This window comes from Trachypithecus francoisi, unplaced genomic scaffold (genome assembly GCF_009764315.1).
Source record: "Trachypithecus francoisi isolate TF-2019V2 unplaced genomic scaffold, Tfra_2.0 Lachesis_group8, whole genome shotgun sequence".
NCBI classification, from domain to species: domain Eukaryota; kingdom Metazoa; phylum Chordata; class Mammalia; order Primates; family Cercopithecidae; genus Trachypithecus; species Trachypithecus francoisi.
Genome location: NW_022681473.1, coordinates 25,829,605 through 25,856,937, shown reverse-complemented (window position 1 = coordinate 25,856,937; position 27,333 = coordinate 25,829,605).

Below are 27,333 nucleotides of genomic sequence, written 5' to 3'. Positions count from 1 at the left end.
CAACTAAGGTGAAAAATCCAGCAAAAGCATTACATAAGAAATACATAAAGCAATGTGATACGTTTTGATTATGCACAAATCTATGTTAGCCAACTTCAAGTATCTGTCACTCTATCATGTAGGTGGTAGACTTGGCTTATTCTCTATTGAGTTAAATTTGCAAACATTCCTGGTACCACAAATGCAGCTGTCCAGCAGAAAGAATAGTGAAAGCTAATGAATGAATTCTATGTTAAGATAGGTACCTTTAAAGTCTTTCTATGATTTCTTTGAATTTGATTTTCTATGATTTGCTGGAATTAGTAATCAAGTTCTGTGTAAATTATAACAAGATTGAGTACAACTATTAAAGTATATGGGAAGTAAGTCATTTAATTATTAGCTTCAAGGGAGTTTTGTATATTTACCAGAAATTTTCCATTTGGTTCCATGTAGAAATCTATCTTTGGACAATTACAACTATTTCATCTTTTAAAAAGTAATTCAATCTCCTTTTGGTTGTAGTCAAATAAAGTAAGAGATAATAATAAGACTATTTTTATCTCATAAAAATTCAGGGAAGAAAATGCGATTGTATCACTGGAAAACTGAGTCAATTTTCTAGTTAGTTTAATTTGCAAACCACTTTTATTTGACATTTCGTGTAACTTTGGAAAAAGCTATTTTATTTTCATTTTACTTGTAGAAACAGAAAGTTACATGAATATTTTACCTTTAGTTTGCAACTAAAGAATTAATCAACTTGGGTAATATGATAATATCGTGCCTACCTAGGGAGATTTTTGCATGCACGACTGTGAATATTTTATTCATTAGTAATGTCTGAAATCTGAAAAACTATGCAATAATCTTCATATAATATCTTCATATACACCTACTAGAGCAATTCTGTTTCCATATGCCACAAACACGAATTGTTTTCATAGAATTCATTTAATTAACTCCATCCCACTGTAGAAATCTCATCTAGAGGAGATGATGAGACTGAGTTAATTGCAATCTGGGAAACTATGTGCCTTAAACGGGTGCAACCTCCTGCATCTATTCTGTGACTGTGTTTATGAATAAACGTAAATTTTAGAATATCATGTTTAGTCTCATTCTATCTTGTTCTATACACAAATGATATTTATGGGTATTTTCATCCAAGCCATTGGTTACTGGTGTCAGGTTATTATTAGAAATGTAAGTAAAATTGAATCAAGTTACTTAACCTGTAAGGGGTATTTCTAGGTATTTTAATGTAAACACATTTCTATTAGTGTCTACTTTTAGTTTATAATAAAAAGTAATTAAATGACTACCCTAAACTTTCCTTGCAGCATAGATCATTCAAATAAATTGGCATCGTTCTTCCATAGGGATGTGGAAGTATTTAGAATGTTTTTCAATATCTATAAAAACAATACATTATCAATTTTATAGTACATTCAGTATCCTGACCTCGTAATGTATGTCTTCTAAGGAAAAGCATATCAACAACTATATTTATTTGTTCATAATTCAAAAGAAGAAGAGAATTATGCATATTTTCTGATGTTCTGAATAAATAGTTCACCAACTGGCCCTGCAACTGTGTCAGAAATTAGAATATCACTTGTGTCCTTCACATACAATTTAACAAGTAAGCAAACAACCAAAGCAAAAGAAAAATAAAATAAAACAAAAGCACAGTGAACACACACGTGCAACTATAACACGTCAATAAAATCCTGATATTTCCTACAAAGCTAACTTTTTTAAAACTTTAACAGTTTCAAATTTTAACAGTTTTAAAATTTAAATTTATTTCTAAAATATTTTTATTTTAATACCCCTGCTTTGTTGAATACATAACCTATAGTTGCTTGCATGGTAAGCAGATGTCTTACATGGCTTCTAAGATTCCCTGTCCACTGGTATATATGAAGTTCAAATCCTTTGGAGAGTAAATATGATGATTTTATATTCATCATAAGATTATGTTATATAAAACAGTTGATGTAAAGAAAAGGAGATTATCCACATGGGTCTAGCGTAATTACAAGTCTTTTAAAAGCAAAGGCTTTTCTCTAGAAGTTAGAAGCAGAAGAGGAACTCAGAGATGCAAAGAATGAAAAAGATTCTACATGCCATTGTTGTTTCAAAGAGAGAGAAGCCACACAGGAAGGAATGTGAGTGGCTTCAAATAGCTGAGAGTCACACCTGAACAGGAACTATTAATTAAATGGAGACTTCAGTCCTTGCATTGAAAAAAAAAAAAAAAAAAATAACCAAACAAAAAACCCCACAAATTCTCCCAACAACAAGAAAGTACATGGTGGCAGATTTTCTCCAATGAGAATTCGGCCTGAACAACACGTAGATATGAATCTGTAAGACACTAAGCAATGAACCCAGTCAAGTGCAGTGACACTCCTGGCCTGTAGAACTAAGAGCTAAAATGTGAAATTTATTTCAGGACTTTAAGGTGGGTCAGCACACAAACAATGATAACTGTAAAAATCATTATAACAAAATCTAATTCAGCGAATATTATGATACCACAGAATTTCTGATGCTATGAGCCAAGGCATTGTTTTTCCAACTTATTTTAGGAGCATTACTTACTCTTGAGATGAAAATCTGACACATACTCTCCATATCTACAATACATAAAGGTAGCACCACTATGGCTGAATTGAGATAATTCTGCTGGATTATGGCAAACTCACTTCAATATTAACTTAACACAAATATTAATTTCATAAAAATACATGTTTTATTTCATATTCTCAATATTTACTTGATATTCTGTACAGCTTTCTCAAAAGTCCAGAGAATAAATGTTATAGAAAAAAACGAAGCAATGTGATAAAGAGATACTGCTTTTGACGGTTAGGAAAGGGCTGGCTGATAAAGTAATATATAAATTGAAAGCTAAATGTCAAAGAAGGCTGCCAGCCAAATGTGATGACAGAACATTTCAGGCAATCTTTTGTTAATCACAATAAAATGGCCACTGCAAGTTGTTGTTCCTTAAACTATGTTTGAACATCACTGGCTTAAGCAAGAAATAATTACACATAATAATTATAAACATATGTCTTCCTACCGAATCTATCACATTTAAGGTCACAGAATGGTTCGTCATTAAACTGACCTCACAAACGTGTGCACGCAGTCATTCTCAACGTTCTTCTTGGTTCAGCTGGAAGGGCGCGTAGAGGACAGTTCCCAGCTGGAAGTGAGATTACTGTCAGAGTTAAATTGTCCATGATTCAATATGGAGCATGGGCAAGTAAGGTTACGCTGAGGAACTGTGTGACATAATAAGCTGTGTGACATATAGAAAATGTCAGCAATAGAACCAATCTTATATAAAAAGAGGAGTAACATCTTGCTGAACACACCATAAAATCTTATTTTCCTGTTGCCTCCTGTTCCACTCGGGAAAAAAATAAATAGATCATGCTTATAATTGTGAGACTTAATATTTTGTTAGTTTTTTTTAGAAGACTGAGCACTGGGCTCTGTGCTGTTCTTAGTCCTTTCAATCTAGGTAGGACCCATGGCATCCTAGAGGGAAAATTTTTTGGCTATAGTAAATTCTGTAATATATTGTGCTCGTGGGGAGGGAGAGAGAGTCTAACAGAATTCCCCCTTGGCTCTCCTTTGCAGAGTTTATACTCTGTGGCACTTTGTACAAATGCGTATCATAGAACTTTTATTATAACTACTGATTTATAAAACTGTTCTCCTCCTCAACATGCTTATGCATACTTCCAAGGCGAAGACAGTATCTTTTACTGGATTTGTTGCAGAATTCAGGATTGCAATTTAACAATGTGGATTGTTAAATGAATAAATCTAATTTATGCTGTGATGTTATTCACTAATGAGAGTTCCCTATGTTAATGGTTTTTAAAGCAATGCAGATTGGACTTAAGTTGGCCCTTGAAAACTCTTATATACTGTTAGTGGTAATATAAATTAGTTCAGCCACACTTTGAAGATTTCTCAAAAAAGTTAACATGGAACTGTCTTTCAACCCAGCAATCACATTACTGGGTATCTACCCAAACAAAAATAAATTTTTCCACCAAAAACAAACAAACAAACATACACTCATATTTTCATTGCAGCACTATTGATAATAGCAAAGAAACAGAATCATCCAAGGTGTCCATTAATGGTGGATTGGATAAAGAAAATGTGATCCATATATACCTGTGAATACTACACAGTCATAAAAAGGACAAAATCATGTTCTTTGCAGTAACATGGTTGTAGCTGGAGGTTACTGTCCTAAGCAAATTAATGCAGGAACAGAAAACCAAATACAATGTGTTGTCACTTATAAGTGGAAGCTAAATATCGGGTACTCACGAACATAAAGATAGCAACTATAGACACTGAGGACTACAAGACCGTGGAGGCAGGCAGGGGGAAAAGTGGTGAAAAACTGACTGTTGGGTACTATGTTCACTACCTGGGTGATGAGATTATTCACATCCCAAACCTCAGCAACCCTCAATATGCCCACATATACCCATGTGACACTCAATATACCCATGTAACAAACCTCCACATGTAGCCCCTGAATCCAAAATAAAAATTGAACTTATTTAAAAAATTTAAAAATGAACATTTGATAAATGACTCCACCGATATAACTTTCAATATCAGGCAAAACATGGGTGTTAGGAGTTAGGATTGTAGTTACTATTGGGGAAATGAGGTAGTAAAAGGAGGGGGAAGAACGTAGTCGGGTGCTTTTGAAATGCTAGTAATGCTCTAGTGCTTGATCTGGATGCTGGTTATATAAGTGTTTTTCAATTGTAAAAAAATTATTGGTTTGTATAATTATAATCTGTATCCTTTTCTCTACATATGCTAGACTTAAATAAAAATGTCTAAAAAAATTTTACATAGCCAACCCTAATACAAATGCATAGACTAAATGAAGATAACAGACAAATATGGTTCATATATATATACACACACACATAGTTTCTATTAAGTGTCTAATAAATGTAGATGAATATTTTATTGTACATATTGATATGAGAAGGATGATAATACAGGTAATTTCTAAAAATCTAGATACAGAAATAAGAAATACTGATCATTTGTTTTTTATTATACACACATACTCTACACACATAATTATACCTATCTGTACACAAATAAACATATCTCTGTGTATTTATGAAACAAGAAGTTCAATATTTCATTGATAATCCCAATGTATGTACACTGAGAAGCATATGAATTCTATTTCTTAATGGAGCCTATTTTAATTAATCTCTGATTAGAGTTGGGGTATAATAGGTAAAGCAATTCAGGGACAGGAATTATTTCAGATGTATTTGTTATAATGTAAGTGTAAAAATAATGGAAAATGGTCACAGATTCTTTGTCTTGTTTTTGGGCCAAAGCAAGGCAGATCTCAGGTGCCCTCATTGCGAAAGAAAAAAGAAGAAGCTGAATTCTTTTCTTTCCTTCCCCCCTCCCTCCCTCTCTTCCTCCCTCCTCCCTTCCTTCCACCCACCCACCATCCCTCCTCCCTTCCTTCCTCCCTGCTTTCCTTCCTTCCTTCCACCTTCCCTCCCTACTCCCTTCCTCCCTTTCTGCTTTCCTTCCTCTCTTCCTTCTTCCTTTCCTTCCTTCCTTCCTCTCTCTTTCTTTTTCTCTTTCTTTCTCTTTCCTTCCTTCCTTCCTTCTCTCCACCCTCCCTCCCTCCTCCCTTCCTCCCTCCCTGCCTTCCTTCCTTCCTTTCTCTTTCCTTCCTTTTTCTTTCTTTCTCTTCCTTTTTCTTTCTTTCCTTCCTTCCTCTCTCTTTCTTTTTCTCTTTCTTTCTCTTTCCTTCCTTCCTTCCTTCTCTCCACCCTCCCTCCCTCCTCCCTTCCTCCCTCCCTGCCTTCCTTCCTTCCTTTCTCTTTCCTTCCTTTTCTTTCTTTCTCTTCCTTTTTCTTTCTTTCCTTCCTTCCTTCTTTTTTCTTTTATTTCTCCCTCTCTTTTTCTCTCTTTCTCTCTCTTTCTTTCTTTTCTTTCTTTTTGATGGAATCTCACTCTGTTGCCCAAGCTGGAGTGCAATGTTATGACCTCAGGTCACTGCATCCTCCACCTCCTGGGTTCAAGTGATTCTCCTGCCGCAGCCTCCTGAGTAGCTGGGACTACAGGTGCCCACCAACACGTTCAGCTAATTTTTTGTATTTTTAGTAGAGATGAGGTTTCATCATGTTGGCCAGCCTGGTCTTGTACTCCTGACCTCAAGAAATCCACCCACCTTGGTCTCCCAAAGTGCAGGGATTACAGGCGTGAGCCACCGCGTCTGGCTGAATGCTTTATAAAGATCGTATGTAAATCATAAACTGAAATGTTTGCCATCAAAACATTTGTTTCTCTGAGTAAATATGGCATTGTGTATTTCTTTCTGTTTTCATTTTCACTTGAAATCTCTTATTTCTACTGTTTGCCAAATGTTAGCCTCTCAAAAATGTAGTGCTTATTAATCCCTCAAGCTGAATAATAAGATAACACTAATGTCGAGAAAAGTAATACCCATGTCAAAGCTATAGAAGAAAATACAATTAATAAAAACAGTCTGTATGAGAAAGAATATGTTTTCATTACTTCAAACTTTCTATATTTCAAAACAGGATTAATTAGCTATAGTTTTATTTTCAGTGAGTTCTACATATTGCCATGAATCATTAAGAAAACATATATTGGCGTTGGTAACGTCAATTTTACTTACATGTTGTCGTTCTAAAATTCCAGTCATGAATAGCTTGTGTTCATTGAAAACAAAGAGATAAGGGTATCATGTGTAATTTGTACACTTGGATTTTGCTCATAAAACTGTTTTTGATCCCCCAAAATGATAAGTGTGTGTACTAGAAAATGTAGAACATAAAAAAGTGTGAAGAGTGCGAGAGTAGGTGATTAAGTATCAATACACAAAGTCAAGAAGAAATATCCCATTTCTTTATGTAGTAATTAAGCAAAGTCTAGCTGCACAATCCTGGACACTGACTGAAAATTTCACTTCAGGGATTCTTGGGCCTCCTTTACAGTTGTAGCACAGGTTTGGGGATCTTTCTTAAAATGAAATGGTGGAGGAAGTGGTTATAGCACAATTGCCCATAAAAATTACGACTGTGATCCTCATTTTCCCCATGAAAAGGATTCATTTAGGTCCAGCATGTTGTTGCTAGTTCTCTGCAATTATCCAACAAGAGAGTCTTTTCTGTGGCTAATTCTGGCCAGGTCCTACTGAAAGTAGCCATTTTTCTTAGGAGACTCGCCCATCTTTGAAGTGCAGCCAGCTGACCAGTCTTTTGCTAGGTCTGTTCTCTTGGCTCCCTCACTTCCAATCTTCAGATGTCTTCTTCAAGTTAGGCAATTCTGTTTCTCTCTTCTTTAGGTTTTTTTTTTTTTTTTTTTTCCTTCTTGATCTACTCAGCAAACCCAGTTCATTTTTATTCTTCTGCAGTAGACATCAAAGACCCATTAGACTCCAAATCCAAATAAACTAAATGCTGTTGGTAGCCTTCTTTCCAGAGGACAGAAAGAAGATTTGACCTGTAAACATTACTAATTCAAAAAAAAAAAAAAGTGAAATAATTACTTTTCTGTATTAAGATGGATGGACTGTTCAGATCCTGCAATACTCCCTGATTGGTATGTCCAACAAGAAAAATTTATTTTCATTCCAGTACGTGCTGCCTAAGTCACCTCCTGAGGGAGGGACCCTAACTATGAACACATGGGCTCCCTTAGAATGGTAATAACTCCGACATAAAGCAGCACATATATCTGTCACTAGTCTTTCCTCGAGCCTCAGGGGTCTTTGATTTTATTCTAGGTTCCACATGAAGTTTTTGTCTTAAGATTCTGGGATATTGATTCCTTGTAATGATTTTTCTTCCTCTCCATTCTTCCATTTACCGGGGAATTAAAATTTTAGCACAAACAGAATGAACCATAGTTGTAGAGAAGGTTCTGATCAAGTTACATCAGGATTTGATTTGAGCTCCAAGTTTCATGTTGTACTGTCTTTACCCTTGGAATCATTTTCTTCTTTCAAACCCTGAGGCACACAAAGTAGAATGATATCCTCAGCTTCTATTTGGCCGTAATAGGAAGATGAGCAGTGAGCAGCTGTTATATCCTGTTAAGTTTTCTTCAGGTAGTTGACACTTCTTGTTTCCTCCAAATTCTGACTTTCACCTCTTATGTGAGAGAATAGACATGGCACCAGTGAAATTTAGGTTCTCATAAAAACTGAAGGGTTCCTCTCTCTTGTCCATCTCTGCTTCCTCAACTCCCAAGTCCTCTAGGTCTTCTGCTCTGATGGTCATGTGTTCTCTCCAGAAAAATCATCATCAAAGCTTCATTATAGCTATAAGCAATGTGTTGGCAATTATGACTCTTATTATGAAACTAATAACTATCCATTGAAGAATATTATAAGAGTTTTGCTATTATTGATGTATTTTTGTAAGTTTATGTGTATATAAACATATATGCATTTAAATATATATATATATTTACATAACTCAGATAAATTCTAAAAATTGATGTATAATTTTGTATTATGTTAATGTTTAACAGTATATCAGAGGTCACAACAGCATGAATTTAAAATTTAAAAAATTGTTTTGGTTAGCATAGCATTTGAAAAATGAATTATTTCTCTATATTTTAAACATAGGAAGATGCCCCGATGTGTTTTTCCTTGAATAACCATAGGAACTGACAAGATTGGATCTGTATTTGACTCTTGTAGTACTGGACAATAACAAAGTAAAGACAGCAGCCTCTGCTAGTTGAAACATATGCCTTAAGTTCCCAGTTTACCAAAGTCTTCACTGGCAATTTCTACTCACTTACTCTACCTGCCTGTCCCATAGGGTTATTGGTATTTGATTCCTGTTATTCACAGGTTTTTATAAAACATTCTGCACTTCATGAAAATAATATGTAATGTACTGCCATGTTCCAAATCACTGTACCTTTTTGTATTTAGAGCAATTGTTCTCAATGGGTGTCACACAGGCTTTTGCCTTGCCATGAGACATCTGGCAATACTTGGAAACATTTTGATTGTACCACTATGAGATGTGGGGTGGGTAATTATATTAGCATCTGGTACGTAGAAGACAGGAATGCTGCTGAACATCTCATAAAGCATAGGACAGCCCCCACAACAAGGAAAACTTCAGCTCAAATGTGAATTGAGCTGATGCTGTAAAGCCTCGATTCAGAGGTTGATCATATAGTACCTAGTGACTGAACTATTTTAAGCAATAAAGTAAATTCCTATAAAGGACATCAAAGGATATGGGTGGATTTTAAGTAATTGGTAGCTACTGTCAAAAGTTTTCTCCAGAAAGCTTTTTCTAATTGAAACTATTTAAACTTTTATTTGTTTAATAAGTAGAAGAATCATAAATAAATACAACACAAAGTATGATAGAATGTAAGAAAAGAAATTCTGGATACAAAACTTGCCTTTATCCACTTCTGAGCACAAGAATGTCTTTAAAGTAGAAACCTTTTTCTATACCTTTCTTCTAGTGTTGAGGAAACACTTCAATAAATATTTAATCACGATAATGGGACATTTTGAGGCTGTCTACTAGAAAAACATTGTAGTAAGCATTTTAGTGTTAATTAGCATTCATGGGCATTAACAATGCCTGGGGGCTATGTGTAAGGTGACAAGTTATGATATATTTTAAAAAGTAATTTCAAAATAATGTTAAAAGGCTTCCTTCTTACGCATTTTTATCTTTTAAAACATTATTTTTTTTCTATTAATAATGAAGTTCTGGATATTCCCAAATTAGATTTAGGAATTAACCAGAAATACAATTCCAAGAATATCAACTTTACATAGATAAAGAAACAGAGTTAGAGAGAGAGATTTCATCTTGGTTCATTACTGCAGCCTCAGCTGTGGTATAAAGCTCAAACAGAATGAGGTGTAGAGCAGTATGGAGGACGCTGGGGACAGCAACATCCTGGTGCAGGGAGTCGAAGCCAGAGTGAAGAAGGTGTACGGAAGTGAATGGGTAGGGGCATTGCATGACATGCTTCAGCCAAAAACAGTTTGGGAGGATGGGTCTCATTGTGGGAGACATGGTTAGAAAAGCATCTATGCAATAGCGACATAATGGTGGTGGTAGTGGTGGGGTGCTGTTGACATGTGTCATAGCCCACGTGGAATAAAAAATGTACTGTGCATGGGGGCAGTCATAGCAGCTACCTGGCTCAGAGTCTCAGTTCACTTGGGGGACATTTGTATTTGGTGAGTGGTGATGACAACAGCGATCCAGTGCATTGTATCATTTGTGTGGTAGGGCACAGAATGCTGGAGCTTGAGCAGGTGTAGGGGGGTCACCTGTGGTTGAGAGAATGTCCAAAGTGATGGGAGATTATTTACATATAGGAGGATTAATTAAATAAGTAAATATACTAATTAAATAAGTAAACAAATATGTACATATAGGAGGATTAATTAAATAAGTAAATAAACTAATGAAAATGGAAGCTAATTTTCTGACTTTATGGAAGGGACTTGCAAATATGCAAAGGGAGGAAACTTGAATGAGTCATACATAGTGAATCAAAATAGAAAGTATTGGTGTAACTCAAAGTTTTCAGTATATATGGAGAGATATTAAAATTAATTTAGATGTATATGTGCGAGCCTGTGCTCACTGAGAGAGCTTTAGAGTAGCAACACCTCAGTACCTGTCAGCAAACTTATCGCCAAGATCTTCATTTCTAAATTTGATTCTCCACAGAAAGGAATGAAGCTGTTTTAAAACAGGGTACATTCCAGGGCTGGGGTAGGAGATACACATGGTGATCCTTGAATATCATGCTGTGCCCAAGAGTAAGAAAGTGCTCAAAAATAATGAATACAGGTGAAAAAAGACCCCAAATCAACTTGAAGTATCCACTGGCAAAACTGGAGGCAATCTCAGATACTATTAAGTAATAGTGGTAACTGATCATAAACCACTGAATACAAAGAGAATCCATGAGTCCATGTTTATAAAACTAAATAAACTAGAGGGAGAAGAGAAAATTTTTTTCTTACAGTAAAATGCTAATCTAATTATCTAGAAAGATTAATCTAGATAATCACAATTCCACATCTATCAAGTATGAATTAATTTAGCCAACTAATATCCAAAGATGCTAAAATAAGTGTGAAAGTTTGATAGGGAATTGGATATTTACATAGTCACAAACAACCTTCATATATAATACTTATTAATTATAATAGCAAAGAGTAACTTTTCAAAAGAAAAACATAAAAGTTTGTCAATAAAATAATAAAATAATCGAAGTTAATATGGGACAAACCACATGGGATTTGGGACAAATCAAAATCGTGTCACATGAGAGAATCCAGTTAGAAGAACAGCATCACTTCTCTGATATTTATGCCAAAGAGGCTAATCTGAATCACATCATGAAAAAAATATTAAATGAAACAAATGTAGGAACATTCTACAAAGTAATTGGTCTATAATATTAAAACTAACTGGCCAGGTGCGGTGGCTCACGCCTGTAATCCCAGCACTTTGGGAGAGCTTTTTATTAGAAGGGGGCCCATTCAAAATCGGCCAATTTGCAGTAGCATTTTAAATAGGCTTAACCCAAATTGTAAATAAGGAATAAGCTGTCTCCCAAACCAGAAAGAGCCTAAAATAAATTACGAGTGCTGAGAGTCAACAGTCAGTTGTCAATCCCCAACAGTTTTCTTGGCAATGTCAGGGATGCAGCAACCCTCAGCTTCCCTAAAATAATTTACAGAAATTTAACTGAGGTGGTGAGGCTTTGCATTATGTGTAGGACAATGGTTTATCCTTTTTTGTGAGCTTCTTTGTCAGTATTTTTATGTCCTGAATGAGTGTGTCAAATGAACGTCTTCAGAGGAGGATGTCATCAATGAAATGCCATACCTGTGCGCCTAGAGGAAGTTGTATGCAGTTAAAATGTCTTATACAAAGACAGTGCGCAGTGGCAAGGCTGTTGAGGCACTCTGTGAGTTATGTGGTATATGTATGTATATTTTGTTCCTTAGCAGATGAAGGCAAACCAACTGTAAGACTTTTTTAATAGACAACTAATAGACAATGTTAGCCATATCTATAATAGCAAAATATGGAACTGGTAATTTCAATAATACTGGATATGAAGGTCTCAAAGGGTAGAATCACCATATTAAGGTTGCTAAAAAGCACCAACTCACCACTGTTATGGCCTTAATCAATATCGGGGCTTACATTACATTCCACTCAATTTTCCTGTGGTTAGAAATTTTATTCCTGCTTTCACAAATTATAAATATGAAACTAAAACCTTTTTTTAAAAAAACCTAAGCATATTCAAAAAACTAAAGTGCTAATTTGAATCTCCTTTGATTTACTAACTCAAAATGTGATTTTGCTGTCAAAGCCGATGACACCACACACATCATATAAGAAAAAAAAGGTTTATTACTTACGCAGTTGAGGGGTTCTGAGGAGAATAAAGTAAGCTTTCAAAGATGCCTCCAAGATGGACTTGAGAGATCAGGGAAAGGGGACTAGCTTAGGACTTTCATTTTGGTTAGGGGTTGTAGCTGCTGTGAGGAATCTCACAGACCAGTAACTTGCATAGCTGTATTCTGGGGTACAAAGGCCTCTCCTCATTCTTTATGATCTCTATGATACTTATTTCAAACAATGATATTTCTCCACATTTAATTTTTTAAAGAAGTTTGTGTGGCTTCTGTAATCCTTGGTGTTAGCTCCATTTGACAAAAGCTGTACCTACAAATCTCTTGTAGAGAAAACAGTCCTCCGTTTTGGGGGTTCTGTTGAAAGAGCCCAGGAACAATGTCTTTAAGATTTCTGATGTTCAGTTGTTTCAGGAGATCTTGGAAGCACAACTCTAATGTCTTAAAAGGCTTTCTGTATGACTGAATATACTGAGGTTTTAACAAAAGGTTTTACAGCCACACCCTTGGTTTCACCTTTTGACTAAGTTTTCCTGGAAGTGCACTGGATTTTATGTTTTCTTGAAAGTTATTTCTTAATTTTAGTATTTCTGGTCATCTGGAAGGGCAGAGGATTTATGAAAACATCAAATTTTGGCTTCCTTTTGCTTAACAGTGTTTTTCATTTATCTCTCTCCTCTTGAATTTTACTGTACTGGCTAGAAGAAACAAGATGACACCTCCAATACTTGGCTTAGAAATCTCTCAGCTGCCTTAGTTGACCAAGATAATAACTCTGGGATGCCAATATGCAGAGGAAGAATCAGAAGAGTCATTTTATTTATTCACAACATATATTCGTTGGTAATATTTTTCTGCCTAAAAATATAAAATAACATACTTATTCTGCTAAACACTATAAAACAAAAATTTCATCAATGATATTTGCTTCAGTGTTTCAAATTTTGATACAGATTGATCCTTTACATTGTTCTATAAAGCAAGCCATTACTTAAATAAAATTTGGAATAAATATTTTCTGTATTTTTCACAATAAATACTATTGTAAAAAAAAAAAAAAAAGAAATCTCTCAGCTGCATCACCCCACTCACTAGGCATATTCTTTACTCTTTGGGGAACTACAGGTGAAGTGTCACGGAATTTCTGTCACTAAATAACAACCACATAGTCTTCACTTCCTTTTGAGCTTTGCCTTGTCTTTCCTCTCTGTATGCCAGATTTTTTTTTATTAATTTATTAAAGTTCAACCAATTGGAGCATATTCAGTGATACCTGAGAGAGATTTAAATTTAACTTGTTTCATAGCCATTTATATACAAAAACACAGTGCAAAAGCTAAGGAATTCAAAGTCAGATGGAGTTAACCATGGATTAATTACTAGAGAAGGGGAAGGCTGGTAGATTTGATTGGTGTGCTTTGTTGAGACAAAAAAAGGTGGAACTCTTACCTCAAGATTTGGGGCACTTCATCTGCAAACAACGAACCAACCAACCAAAGATATTACAGATGAGGTACATGTTGAAACATGCATACATTAAATTAAATTTGAACTTAAATTTAATATAACTTTAAGATTTAACATAGTTTAGGTCTTGAATGGGTAAATGCCAACATGAAAATATAGTTTGAAGAAGGATTTTCTAGCAGTCTTGAATATACCACATTTGATTTAACAAAAGGGGAAAAAGAAAAAATGGAAATCTGGCATATTAATAATTTAAAAAGGAATAGGTAGATATAACAGATTCCCAAGTGCTTAAATGAGTGAATAATGTATATCATGCAAGTTACAATGGATTGAAAGAACAACTCATATAAAGCTTTTATCTGAATCAGTAAGAAATGTGTTTATATGGTTCATTTTCACAGGTATGTATCATTTTGTGATATATAACAAGGTGTTGTGTTGAAAATTCAATTATGACATCTAACCAGCTTCTTTGGGAAAGTCTTTGATGGTATTATTTTATTTGAGAAATTCTAATGATTAACTAAATGATGTACATAATCCATACTATATGTAACAGTTTTACAAAAGTAAAATTATTTCTTTTTTTTTATTATTATACTTTAAGTTCTAGGGTACATGTGCATAACGTGCAAGTTTGTTACATATGTAGTAAAATTATTTCCATTGATTTCTCTGAGAAAGATTGTTGGCCCAAATTGTCAGCACAATAAATCCTCATTCACTCATTAAAGGGATGCTCTATTGGAATTGTCTCCTAACTTAAATTGTTGAGCAGAACAATGAACAAATACACCATGGAAGTGGATGAGATTGCAGATGATCATACTATTCAGAAAACATAAGGCATTTTACCTATCTTACTCTTAGAATATTTAGAACATCTGTTTCTAGAACTGCATGGGCCTAATATACTTAGGTTGAAACTTGGCTTGAAGTATATTCTATAGATCATTATGGCTCTGTTGGATACATATTTTTTTATGCCAACAAATTGTGTAGAAAATAATCTTCCTCAAATCCATTAAATTTTTCCATCTCTAGTTTCAACCCCCTTATTTTTTTGTGGACAGTCACAAAATTCTCTTTTAATTCTTTTTAGACAATTTCCAATAGCTCTTCCAATGCATTTTCTCCTGCATTTGCTCTCAGCTCAACACAATATGCCTTGGAGTCCCTAATGGCTTCAGTGTTCACAGGAAGTCTTTATTTTCTCTCCCAGTCTTGACAGCCATTTATTTTAGTACCTTGATCCTTCAATTTTTTCTCAGAGTTATTTTCAACTGGATTATTTTTCCTGTCTTACTTAGTCTTTCTTTATAAAGGCAAGTTGTGGAGCTGAGCCCTTTACTTGAAAGACAACAGAGTAAAAGAAGTTTACTTGTTTCCATAGCCCCACTTATTGTACTGTAATTCACTAAGGAAACATGAAATCAGATCTAGATTTAAACATATGAGAAGATAAATTCTAATTTTTGAAGAGTGTTTTATCCCATCTCTTTGAAATTAAGAGACTCAAATATGACTCACAATCCTAATCAGGAAACTGACATTTTAGTAAATTCCTGTGATTACATAATAGACTGTATTTTCTACTTTATATTATTCTCTTCAATACTGCTTCTGTAAATGGAATGTTATTCTAGGGAAATACCAGTAATGGATGTAGAAAATGTTATTTATTTTGATGTGAAACCTTTGTTATCATAAATGTAGCTAGGGAGACTGTGGATTTTAAGTGGAGCAATGAATTTATAATTATAGTACTGAAAAGGACTTAGTAGGCAAATAATCTGATTTATCATCTTATTTTCTAAATAAGGAAGTATAATTCACTGAGGTAAATTGACTGGGAAAAGACTACACCATTATTGACCAACACAGTAGAGTCCTTAACCCTCTGTTGATTTTTCCTCCAGGGCTCTTTGCTATGAATTTTTTGCTGAAATCCTACTCAGTACTGTAAAGTGCGTTCTTACGGCAGTTTATCTGTGTTTCAGTGATCTGAAAAACTTAACCGTTCTGTTTGTGTAGAGCAAGGATGGAAATTTGGAAAATTGCCAGAGCATCTGGCTCTTTATATCTATCACAATATCAAAGTGACTTTTTTTTTATTGGCCAACTGTTACCCCAATAGAAATGAGACTCCTTTTAAGTTACATCAGGGAATATTTGGAATAGTTCCCCTTTCACATTGCTACTGAAAAGATGGTCCTTAGCATGGCACTTCTCTGTGAACTATGTATCACTGGACCATGTTAGACAAGTAAGTAAATTGAGAAAATATATCTAGAAAATTTATAATAAGTTCTCATTGCTGCAACTTTCATGTGTGCTATTAGAGGATTCTTCTTGTAGAACAGAGTACAGAAAAATTCCTTGTTATCAAACTCATCTGGTGAGGGATATGTGGCATCAGTTATGTGATAGTCATGCATCGGAGGACCAGTTTTGGTTCACAAAAGAAATGATCTTTTTATTTTTATTTTTTTAAAAAAGGTCCTTTACTGTACATTTTGAGCAGCACAGCTCTAGAGAACTGAAAACTCAGGGGTTGGCAGCTTCTATTGACACTGGCTGCTTAAATATTTGGTAGGTTTTGATTTGTCATTGCCTTATCCTCTCCAGATAGCTTCTGTAATTATGAAAATCATTGCCTAAAGACAAAAAGTTCCAGTAACTATGGTCTTACTTAACCTATGAGTCCAGCAGAAGTTACTTATTATTAATGGATATATTGGGTGAGAGGCTTGAAAACTGTAACAAAACACAAGAGGCTTGTTTTGATTTTCTTTCTGAATGGATTGAAGTCAATGGGAAAACACTGCATTTGCTTACTAATTCTTAGGGGAAAACATGTTCTTTGCATGAGAGCAAAGACATATGAAGTATTCAGTTTCCTAGCAATGTGTTAAAAGGATTGGGGAGAAGGAGTCAGAAGGGATTTTCCTCACTGACAACATAATATATTTTGAGATGACCCAGGAAATCAGGGGACTTGAAATATGCAAGTGACCTCTGATCCGTATCTGAGAAGGTGTGGAGCTACAGGGATTCTGTTGGAGTTCAAAACATACTCTTGAAAATTATAAAAGCAAATGAATAAAATACCTGACCAGTACAAAATAAATATTCCACAATTTCTGTAGGACTCAGTAGGGTGAAGAAAAGTGATGAAAAATCTCAGTTGGAGCTGAAAGAGCTGAAAAATAATCTACTTGAGCAGCAAGCACTTTTAAGGGGATTGTTAGAGCTGTTCGATCTCATCACATAAACTCTAGGAATGAGTCCTCAGAATGAAACCTTTAGCGTAAGAATGTAAGAAAGGATACTAGAAAGGTCTACTTAATATTATCTAGGCTACACAAGAAGAAATTTTACATTATTATTACATCATTTACATTAAATTATTCTATAATTCTTGTTATTTCTATACCACTTTATAGTTTGAAAGAATGTTTACATTATTTTTGCATTTCATACATATGACATGTAAATAACATAGCTATTATTTTCCTTTCATAGGAGAGGATATTGGAGTATCAATGTGAATTAAAAAGCAGGACTCCACATACAGATTTTTTTGTTGTTTTGTTCTGACATAATCTCTAAGAGGACATAGAATACGTTGTATAATTTTCTCACCCTCCTTTCCTCCTTCAAAACTTAAGACACAAGGTAGGTGGTAGTGAATGACAGAGGTTTTACTTCAAAAATATGTAGACTAACTTTGTTACTTTTTGCATTCTTATATTTTTTGTCAAGATGTCCTGATTTGGTCATAGACCATTCCATCTAAAGATATTCTAAATATATTTAGTCAATCTGAAGATGTTCAGTCAATCAGAGAACTGTGACAGATCAAATTACATTTCAAGTTTCACATTTTAGCTTGTTGCTGTTGTTTTCATGTCTTTATTTTACAACTTGAAAAGTGATAACATGAAGAAGTCCAAGGAGGTTTCAAAAATGTCTGAAAAATCAAGTAAATGTTATTTTGAAAATATTTATTTAGGAATTTATCAGAAAATATGCACAGGAATAAAATTCAGCATTTTTACCAGATTAAAGAATAAGACAGATATAGTAACTGTTTTTGCTAAATGGTTAATTGGGAAGTCACAAAAGTTGTATAGCAGAAGTTAGAAATAGTTCATTACAAAAAACTGTAAAACTTCTCTGGCTTATTTTCTGCCTTGGCAGAATGACTGTATCTTGAAATAAGTAATGACTGTGTCTAAAATGTAAGTAGGCTGAGCGCAGTGGCACACATCTTTAATCCCAGCACTTCGGAAGGCTGAGCGAGAAGGATTGCTTGAAGATAGGAGTTCAAGACCAGCCTGGGCAAGCCTTTGTCTTGACAAAAAAAAAAAATTAAAAATTAGCCAGGCATGGTGGCACACACCTGTAGTCTCAGTTGCTTGGGAGGCTGAGGCAGAAGAATCACTTGAGCCCAGGAATTTAAAGTTGCAGTGAGCTACAATGATGCCACTGCATTCTAGCCTGGGTGGCAGAACAAAACCCTGTCCACCCTACCAAAAATGCATACAGATACCTGCACTCACATGTTTATTGCAGCACTATTCACAACAGCCAAAATACAAAATCAATCTACGTGCCCATCAATGGATAAATAAAGAAAATGTAGCATATATTCACAATGGAGCACTATATTCAGCTATAAAAATGAATGAAATCCTGTCATTTGCAGCAATTTGTATGGATATGGATGCCATTATGTTAAGTGAAATAAGCCACAGAAAAACAAACATCACATGTTCTCAGTCACATGTGGGGGCTAAAAATGTCCATCTCGTGGAGCTAGAGGGTAGACAGTCAACAGAGGCTAGGAAGGGTGAGAGAAGACACAGACAGGTTGATTAATGGGTGCAAACACACAATTAGATATACGGGATATATTCCAGTGTTTGATAGCACAGTAGAATAACTATAGTTAACAAAAATTTATTATATTTTTTTAAATAGCTAAAGATTTTAAATGTTCCCAACACAACCCTGATTTAATCATTACACTATATGCATGTATCAAAATATTACATATACCCCATAAATATGCACATGTATTATGCATCAATACAACATTTAAAATGTAACCCTGAAGCATGCATAATTTGATTGAACTAAATAAAATCTAAATAGTTGTCTTGAAATTCTCTTCTTTTTTTTTTTTTTTTTTTTTGAGACGGAGTCTCGCTCTGTCGCCCAGGCTGGAGTGCAGTGGCCAGATCTCGGCTCACTGCAAGTTCCGCCTCCCTGGTTTACGCCATTCTCCTGCCTCAGCCTCCCGAGTAGCTGGGACTACAGGCGCCCGCCACCTCACCCGGCTAGTTTTTTTGTATTTTTTTAGTAGAGACGGGTTTTCACAGTGTTAGCCAGTGTGGTCTGGATCTCCTGACCTCATGATCTGCCTGTCTCTGCCTCCTAAAGTGCTAAGATTACAGGCTTGGGCCACCAGGCCCGGCCTGAAATTCTATATATGAATTTTTGCTTTAGTTCAGCTATCACATGATTGTGATTTTTTGATTGTCATTAATTTTATTACATTTTCTTAATATTGTAGTTACCTCTAATAACTCTCTTTGCCTAATAAACACATCACCTCAATATCCTTCTTTCTTTTCGAACTATAAAAATTTGTCAGGCTGCTTTGAAACCAACACTTCCAATATGCTAGCTATCCACAGCTATAAAAATCTATTGCATATTTTATGGCTAATACATCAACTCTCAGAATAAATTTCCAACAGTGTAAGATAAATTGTGGAGAACTTCATGTATTAAAGTTTGGGAACATCTTTCCTCTATGAGGCAGAGAAAATGGATTCACATTTTTGCCTTCATCCCTTCCATGTGGAAAGTCTACTTTAAACACATTCTGTAATTCTCAAGGAATGTTTCTGAAGTCTTTCTCTACAGAGACTGCTTGTGACCATATATACTACATCGAGTCAGGAGCCAAACTCTGGAGTGTGGAAAAGAAAAAAGAGAAAAAAAAAAGATCGATTAATAAGAAATTAAGGATAAAGAAGAGCAGGCATAATCTTAAGGCTGTTAGGAGATAGGATGATGTGGAAGAGTTACTAGACAATTTCTGCCTTCCATTTGGAAGTCCAAATTCATTCTTCCTACAGCACATATTGATAGTCTATTCCATGTTAAATATTGCAGTAGATAACAGAGGTCCATATTTAATGCACGCTTTTTCATCTAATCAGCCACTTTCATCCATCCCTATTATTTCTGTTTTTGTCTAATTCCTTATCACCTTTTGCCTAAATCATTTTAATTTCCTTTTTTTACTCCCTAACATTCTTCCATTTTACTCTTCCCTCCATGTCAATTTTTCTCAAGGGCAAATATCAGACTTAGAAATACCACCTAAATATTTGATGCACACGTGTTTTTACAAGATCACAGTCACACTCAACAGTATTGCATCTGAGGACCTTTACAATCCTATGTTTTTCTCTAAACGTCTGCAGCCTTATTTTCTGGCATTGTCCTACTACTGCTTTCATGCATAGGTAACAGGTAACTTAGCATCAAGGTCAACCCTTGAACAACAGGGTTTGAACTGTACAAGTTCACTTACACATAAATTTTCTTTTGCCTCTGCCCTCTGCCCCCAGAGAGCAAAACCAACCCCTTCTCTTCCTCCTCTTCCTCAGCCTACTCCACTCGAAGATAATGGGGATGAAGACATTTATTATTAATCATTCCACTTAATAGTAAATATATTTTCTCTTTATTTTGATTTTAATAACAATTCATTTTCTACAGTTTATTGTAAGAATGCAGTATATGATGCATATAACATATAAAATAAGTGTTTATCAACTGTTTGTCTTATTGATACTGCTTCTGGTGAACAGTGGGTTATACTGATAGTTAAGATTTGAGGGAGTCAGAAGTTGTTGTACATGGATTCTCTACTGTGCAGGAGTTAGCACTGGAAACACCCATATTGTTCAAGCAGCAACTTTAGTTGAGTTTAATATATAATATACAGCTCTCATTCTATGTAGAGTGAAAAAAATAAAGCAGGTAAATCTTTTTACATGGCTTACCATACACACACACACACACACACACACACCCATAAGGAGAAGTAACATTTGGAGAAGGTAATCTCCTCTGGTTAAACTTTATAAATCTGAAGTTCTTGGAAGATGAGATGATGAAGTGTCTGTCTTGGGGAGACCAGTTAGCCACTAACAATCTTCATCAACTCTTCCCTTAGCCTTTTGTGTTGCCCTTATAATATTTTGTCACTGCCAGGAAAGCAACTGGGCTATTGCTAGTGATTTCCCTGGTGAAGAAGTGTGCAGCAATTGTTCTAAAGCACCAGAGGCCAGAGTCAAGAGCAGAGCATAACAGTTTTCCTTCAATCCATTATCTCTCTGTTCCCTCCAGTTTCCATCTGCTCCACGTGGCAGGTACCACCAACCAACCCTCACCCACTCAACACACACCAGTTTCAAGATAGACTTCAATCTGTTCAATCTGTTAGTTCTGGAATATATAATTCTGTTTCACTTCTCTAATTTTTGCAGGGATATGTTCACTGTAGGGAGACAACAGCCCATGATAGATTGTCAGTCTTGTAAGCAACAAGCCGAAATGTTAACAGAGATAATGGGTTGGTGGAAGAATCTTAAGGAAGTTCATATATTTAATTTTCAACAGGTTTGGTATAAGGACAAACCATTATTTTGCCTTTTCATATTGTGACATAATTTAAGAAATATGAAATTTATTATTTCCTTTGTCTATAAACTGAGGCCCAAAGGAATAACATTGTTTGACAATGGTAATAGAACTTGTTAATCGCAGAACTTGATTTTACTTTCTAGCTGGTTAAGAACAGTTTCCACTGTACCACATTGTTTTCATTAGAGGAATATACGTTTTTAGAAGGTGCAATTTAACTCAGGTGGATAGGTGATGTGAATTAAACAAAATGGAGGGATATAGTGTCCTTAGACAAATAAACCCTATATGATAAAGATTAGGATAATTTTGGCTGTCTTGAAGCACACTTTAATGAATTCTTCAGGCTGAGAGGGACCTCTTCATTTCAATCATTTCAAGGGCATAAGATTATTTACATTGTTAAACTTGTTTCTTAGTAAAGTGAGAACAATGTAAAATTAAAGCCCTTCAAACTATTGTAATAAAAACAGCTTTGTTTCTGCAAATTTTTTAAAAAGTAATTTTTTTAAAGTGATAATATTATCTGATGATGTGACTAGGCATATGATCTCTAATATAATTACCATCTAATTTTGGTTTGATTGTGTTTGATAGGTTTCATGGTGGGGTGAAGAACAACTAATACTTCCGAACTAGGCTATTCCTGTCCATCCTACCATTTGTTTGTTTTTAGGGTGAGGGTAATGAGAGATACTCAACTAGTTTTTTTTAGGTTCACAGACCTCCAGTTTTTGGTTCACTGGCACTGATTATGTTTTATATAAATTACTGTGGAAGATGATTCTTTGATAGGTGATTGCAATCAGGAGAATGATATATAATTTTGATTAATCAAGGAAGGTTGATTAATTTTAGCATTGATCGTAGCATAATTCCACACTAGAATGAAATGCTGTTTACTGTCATTTGGGATGAGTAATATTCGGCAGTGGATTGAGCACTTGTTTAAGTACTCCAAATTTCATACGAAGTTATCTAACATTTTGTCATTTCTATTGGTGAGTATAAATACTTTTTTAGTGCTTTTGAAAGTCTGAATCCCCAAAAGCATTATAATGTATAAAAGCACACAAAGAAAAAAATCTTCCAAAACATATTATTAAGACTATTCTGGTTTTTTCCTTCCATCAAAACCTCCACAGTAATATCTCCAAAATGTTACTCACTTGTTATTGACGTAGTCAGATTTTCAGTCTATAAGGTTTAATTAATCCTTACTTTTTATATAAAATTGCAATGTATTCCATATTTTACTGGTGTTCATATGTGACCTTTATCTTGTGAGGTTTACAAGTCAGATATTGTTAACCATAACCATTAAAAATTGATAAATCAACTTAGTTTTTGGTTGTCCCTCATTTTTGCTAGATGATTATTTTCTCAATTTTGGGACATACCCGGTGTCAGTCACCACTGTAACCGTTTCAGCTTCCTTTATATTTTTAATTTTTTCTGCCATCAGATTCTTAATTAATGACTGAATCTCTTACTCTATTAAAAGTAGTTACACATCAAATCATCCTTTTCATTTATCAGGTCAAAATTGAAATATGTTCCACAAAGTGATGCACTCTATCACTACTTAAGTGAATCAGTGTTCTTCTTTTCAAGTATCAAGACTGTAGCACCCTGCTATGTCATTATTCTACCACTTATTTTTCATAATTAGCACTTTTATTAAGTTTGTATATGTTTATATTTATCTTCTAGAAATAAACTCTATGAGACAATAAAGCTTTCTGTCCTATTCATGGCTGTATTTCTAGTGTCAAGGACAAGGTTTGATATACAATGGAGGTTAAAAAAGAAATGTTGAATGTGTAAATGAATTAATGTTCTAATGCTCCTTTAACGACCCTCAATTTTATTTAATGATTCTATTAAGGTTTATCTGTTTTTACTTTTACTAGTATCTGAAGATTTGCTCAATCTCATCTTCAGTGTCCTGTACACTTCCAAACCAAATCTCCTGAAGATAATGTTTTGTTTGTTTGAGATTGAGTCTCGCTCTGTCACCCAGGCTGGAGTGCAATGGTGTGATCTTGTCTCACTGCAACCTCTGTCTCCTGGATTCAAGTGATTCTCCCTGCCTCAGCCTCCCAAGTAGCTGGGATTACAGGCACCTGCCACCATGCCCAGCTAATTTTTTCTATTTTTAGTAGAGACAAGGTTTCACCATGTTCACTGGTCTCAAACTCCTGACCTCAGGTGATCCGCCTGCCTCGGCATCCCAAAGTGTTGGGATTACAGGCGTGAGCCACCATTCCCAGCCAAAGATAATGTTCTTCATATGTATGTTTCCTTTTTTTTAAATACTCTTAAAGCTCTCTCAACTTTTGAAACATTTAATAATGTAAGCCCTGGAATCACATTGCTTGGTATTGTATCTACTATTCCACCACTTACCAGTTGGTGCACTTGGACAAATTCCTTGAGTATCCTACACCTCAGTTTCTCATCATCTATGTTGATGTTAACAATACTACTTTCATAGATTTATTCTGAATATTAAATGAATTTAGACATTATGGTGCTTCAAACACCACATTCCTCTCACATTAATGTGAGCATTTGTATTATATGAAAATAATTATTTATTTAAAAAAATATATTCCCCAGAGAGAGTAAAAGAGAGGGAAAAGGTGAGAGAGAATTGTGTAAAGTAGTTAAGTAATTTCCTAAACCTTCTTATTACTATTTTTCCATCACCTACCTGCATTCCTCTCTTTAGGATACATGAAAGATCACTGTATAATCATAGTATTTAATTTGCATTATTTGCTAGAATAATGCTGATTTATTTTTTGTTATTTATTTTGTTATATATGTTGCAAATAACATTATACAAGCATATAAACTGTACAACCACCAAATGAACTTTGTTGATGCCTCTATCTTTTCAGTTTATTATTCCAGTGGTCTACACCACTAGCTCTATTTTTTTTTTTTTTTTTTTTTTTTTTACTAAATTTTTCACCCCTACCGTTCACCTCTGGCTTCTTTATCAACCAAATGGATTACTGGCAAGAATGTTATAAATGTCATCCCTGAAAACTCATAAACACAGCCCTTCTTAATCCTATTATAAAGATAGTGAGTGCAGGTTAAAGCATGACCCCTCGGGAGAACAAGTAATATTTTTTATTTCTAAAGCTGGGAAACAAACCACAAAACAAGATATACAGGCTAGGCCTAGCAATAGAAAGAAGTAATGTATTGAGTTTAACCTGCTAGATGCTATTCAAGTGGCCTCCTACTCCATAGGTAATTGAAAGATCGATTCCAAGACACCAGTGTAATAAATTAAGAGTCAAACTAAAGGGCTGCATTTTCTCTTTATAATACTACCGAATTAATTAAACAAAAGGCAAAAGAAAACCTTAGGGTACAGAAAGTTGCTAGACCAAGATAGAGTAGGATAAAGATACAAGAGATTAGACATAGATTCAAACGGGTATTCTTCAAGAGTAAAATACAGATACAGGAGACTTATCCCTGAATTCAGCATAGTAATTTGGGATAGCTTATACTAAAAAGTGGTGGATAAAATTTACCTCGTAGTAAAAAGTGACAAAGAATATGCCACTGAAAAGTGCCAAAAGAACATGGGAACCTAGGGTATACTCAGCTTCACATGGTCCCAGAGGCAGGTTGGTATCAGCATCTGCTCTCAGAAGTCAATGCACTGGGTTTTGAGAAGAGATACCGCCATGAAGAGGAAGATTGGTGACCATTTCCAGACAGAATCATAACTTTAAATTGAAACATTAAGATCAAAAAGAAGATGGAGATCGGAGTTTCCTCAGATTTTGTTAATGGAGCCCGAGCTAAAGATACTATTTTTATTGTCTCTATTATTTATTTATTTACTTATTTTGAGGTGGAGTCTCGCTCTGTTGCCAGCTGGAGTACGGTGGCGCCATCTCAGCTCACTGCAACCTCCGCCTCTCAGGTTCCAGCGATTCTCCTGTCTCAGCCTCCAGCGATTCTCCTGTCTCAGCCTCTTGAGTAGCTCATTTGTATTTATCATATGTGGTTCTAAATCAAAGGAAGACTAATGCTAAGTACAACTATTAGTATCTTTTGATTTTCATTTTTTATTATTTTCTTTTCAAAGGTTATCTTGAAACTGAAATGTAGCTGATAAAATTATATGATGTCTCATTAAAGAAAATGAAGATTTATAAAGGAAATAACTAAATAGAATATTACTTAGAAATATATTCTTAGAATACGAAGTAATTTTCTTGACCATCAAAGTTCTAAATGGAAAAGTGATACAACCTGTTTTTATGAGTAGTTTATACTAAATTTTACTACTGTCATCCCCATCTTCAAAGTTTCTTCTTCAACATATTTGTGAGTGTCGATTAATCAGAACACAAGTTTAGCAACTGTTTCTGCCTCAAGTCCAGGCTTTCCTTTACTAAATGAATCCTGAAAATATTGAGTTCCATTTTATTTGTTGATGGACCTATTATACTCATCATTTTTGGCCCAAGAGAGATCATCAAGCTAGAAATACAGGTATTCTTATATCTAAGAATGGATTGTTTGAAAATGTACCACAAAGGCTTTCCTTTGAGCAAAATTTTATAGAAGTTAAATGTGCCACTCTTTGAAACCACTAAGAGGCATACAGTGTGTTTTCTAAAACAGCAGATGAAATTATTATAGGCCATTTTTATTTTTGGCATGGTACAAAGCAAGGGCCTCAGAACAAGAATACAGTAAATTTTTACTTTATTCTTTAAAATCAGAATCCAGCAGAATAAAGGTGTTTGGTTGAATGTCATTTAATTATATCTTCAAGGAGATGAAGTGCTGTATTAGAAATAAATATCACTATCTGAAAGACACATTTTCAGTCAAGAAACTTGGCTTTGAATAAAAGAGAAATGGAAAGAAAATAATAGTACTGTTTTAAAAACTAAAGCAAGATTGTTAAGGTTTCATACACAAGGAGATGTATCTTTTTTCTGCATGCTATGTTTCAGTTTGGAGCTGCTGTTTTCTTGAACATCTGCTTGTCAGGCAAGAAAAATGATTCAAATGGGTATTTCACAATTTAAAAGCAAGTTTAATTGCATTCCCAGTGCAGTAGTTTTATGAATTCTGTATATATTAACTTAAAAGATAAAATATAATTGAACAGAAAAATACAGTCTTTATGACTAAATTATAACTAGAAAAATTGGCAGATGATTATGTTAAAATTAAAACACTGAGAACTGGTTTTCACCCTCCACACTGTGAAATTCATATTTTTAGCTGGAAGTACAATGTCCTTTACTTCAGAGAATTTTCTGTCACTTTATTTGCAGGCAATCTCACTAGCAAAATTTAGAGAATACATGACTAGAATAAAAAATTTACAAAAGTACACCTCTATTCACATGATGTATAAATAGTGCCATTTTTAGCAATACAGAAAACCCTCATTTGGAAGAAGGACATTTAACACTATCTTTAGAAACTAATTCTATTAACTTATCTACTGTAGTTAATATATTAATTTCCCAGTGTTGTTGTAGCCAATGACCACAAACTTAGTTGCTAAAAAAACATAAATTTATTATCTTACAGTCCTGGAGGTCAGAAATATGAACAGGGTTTTACCAGACTAATAATGTGTTGGCAAG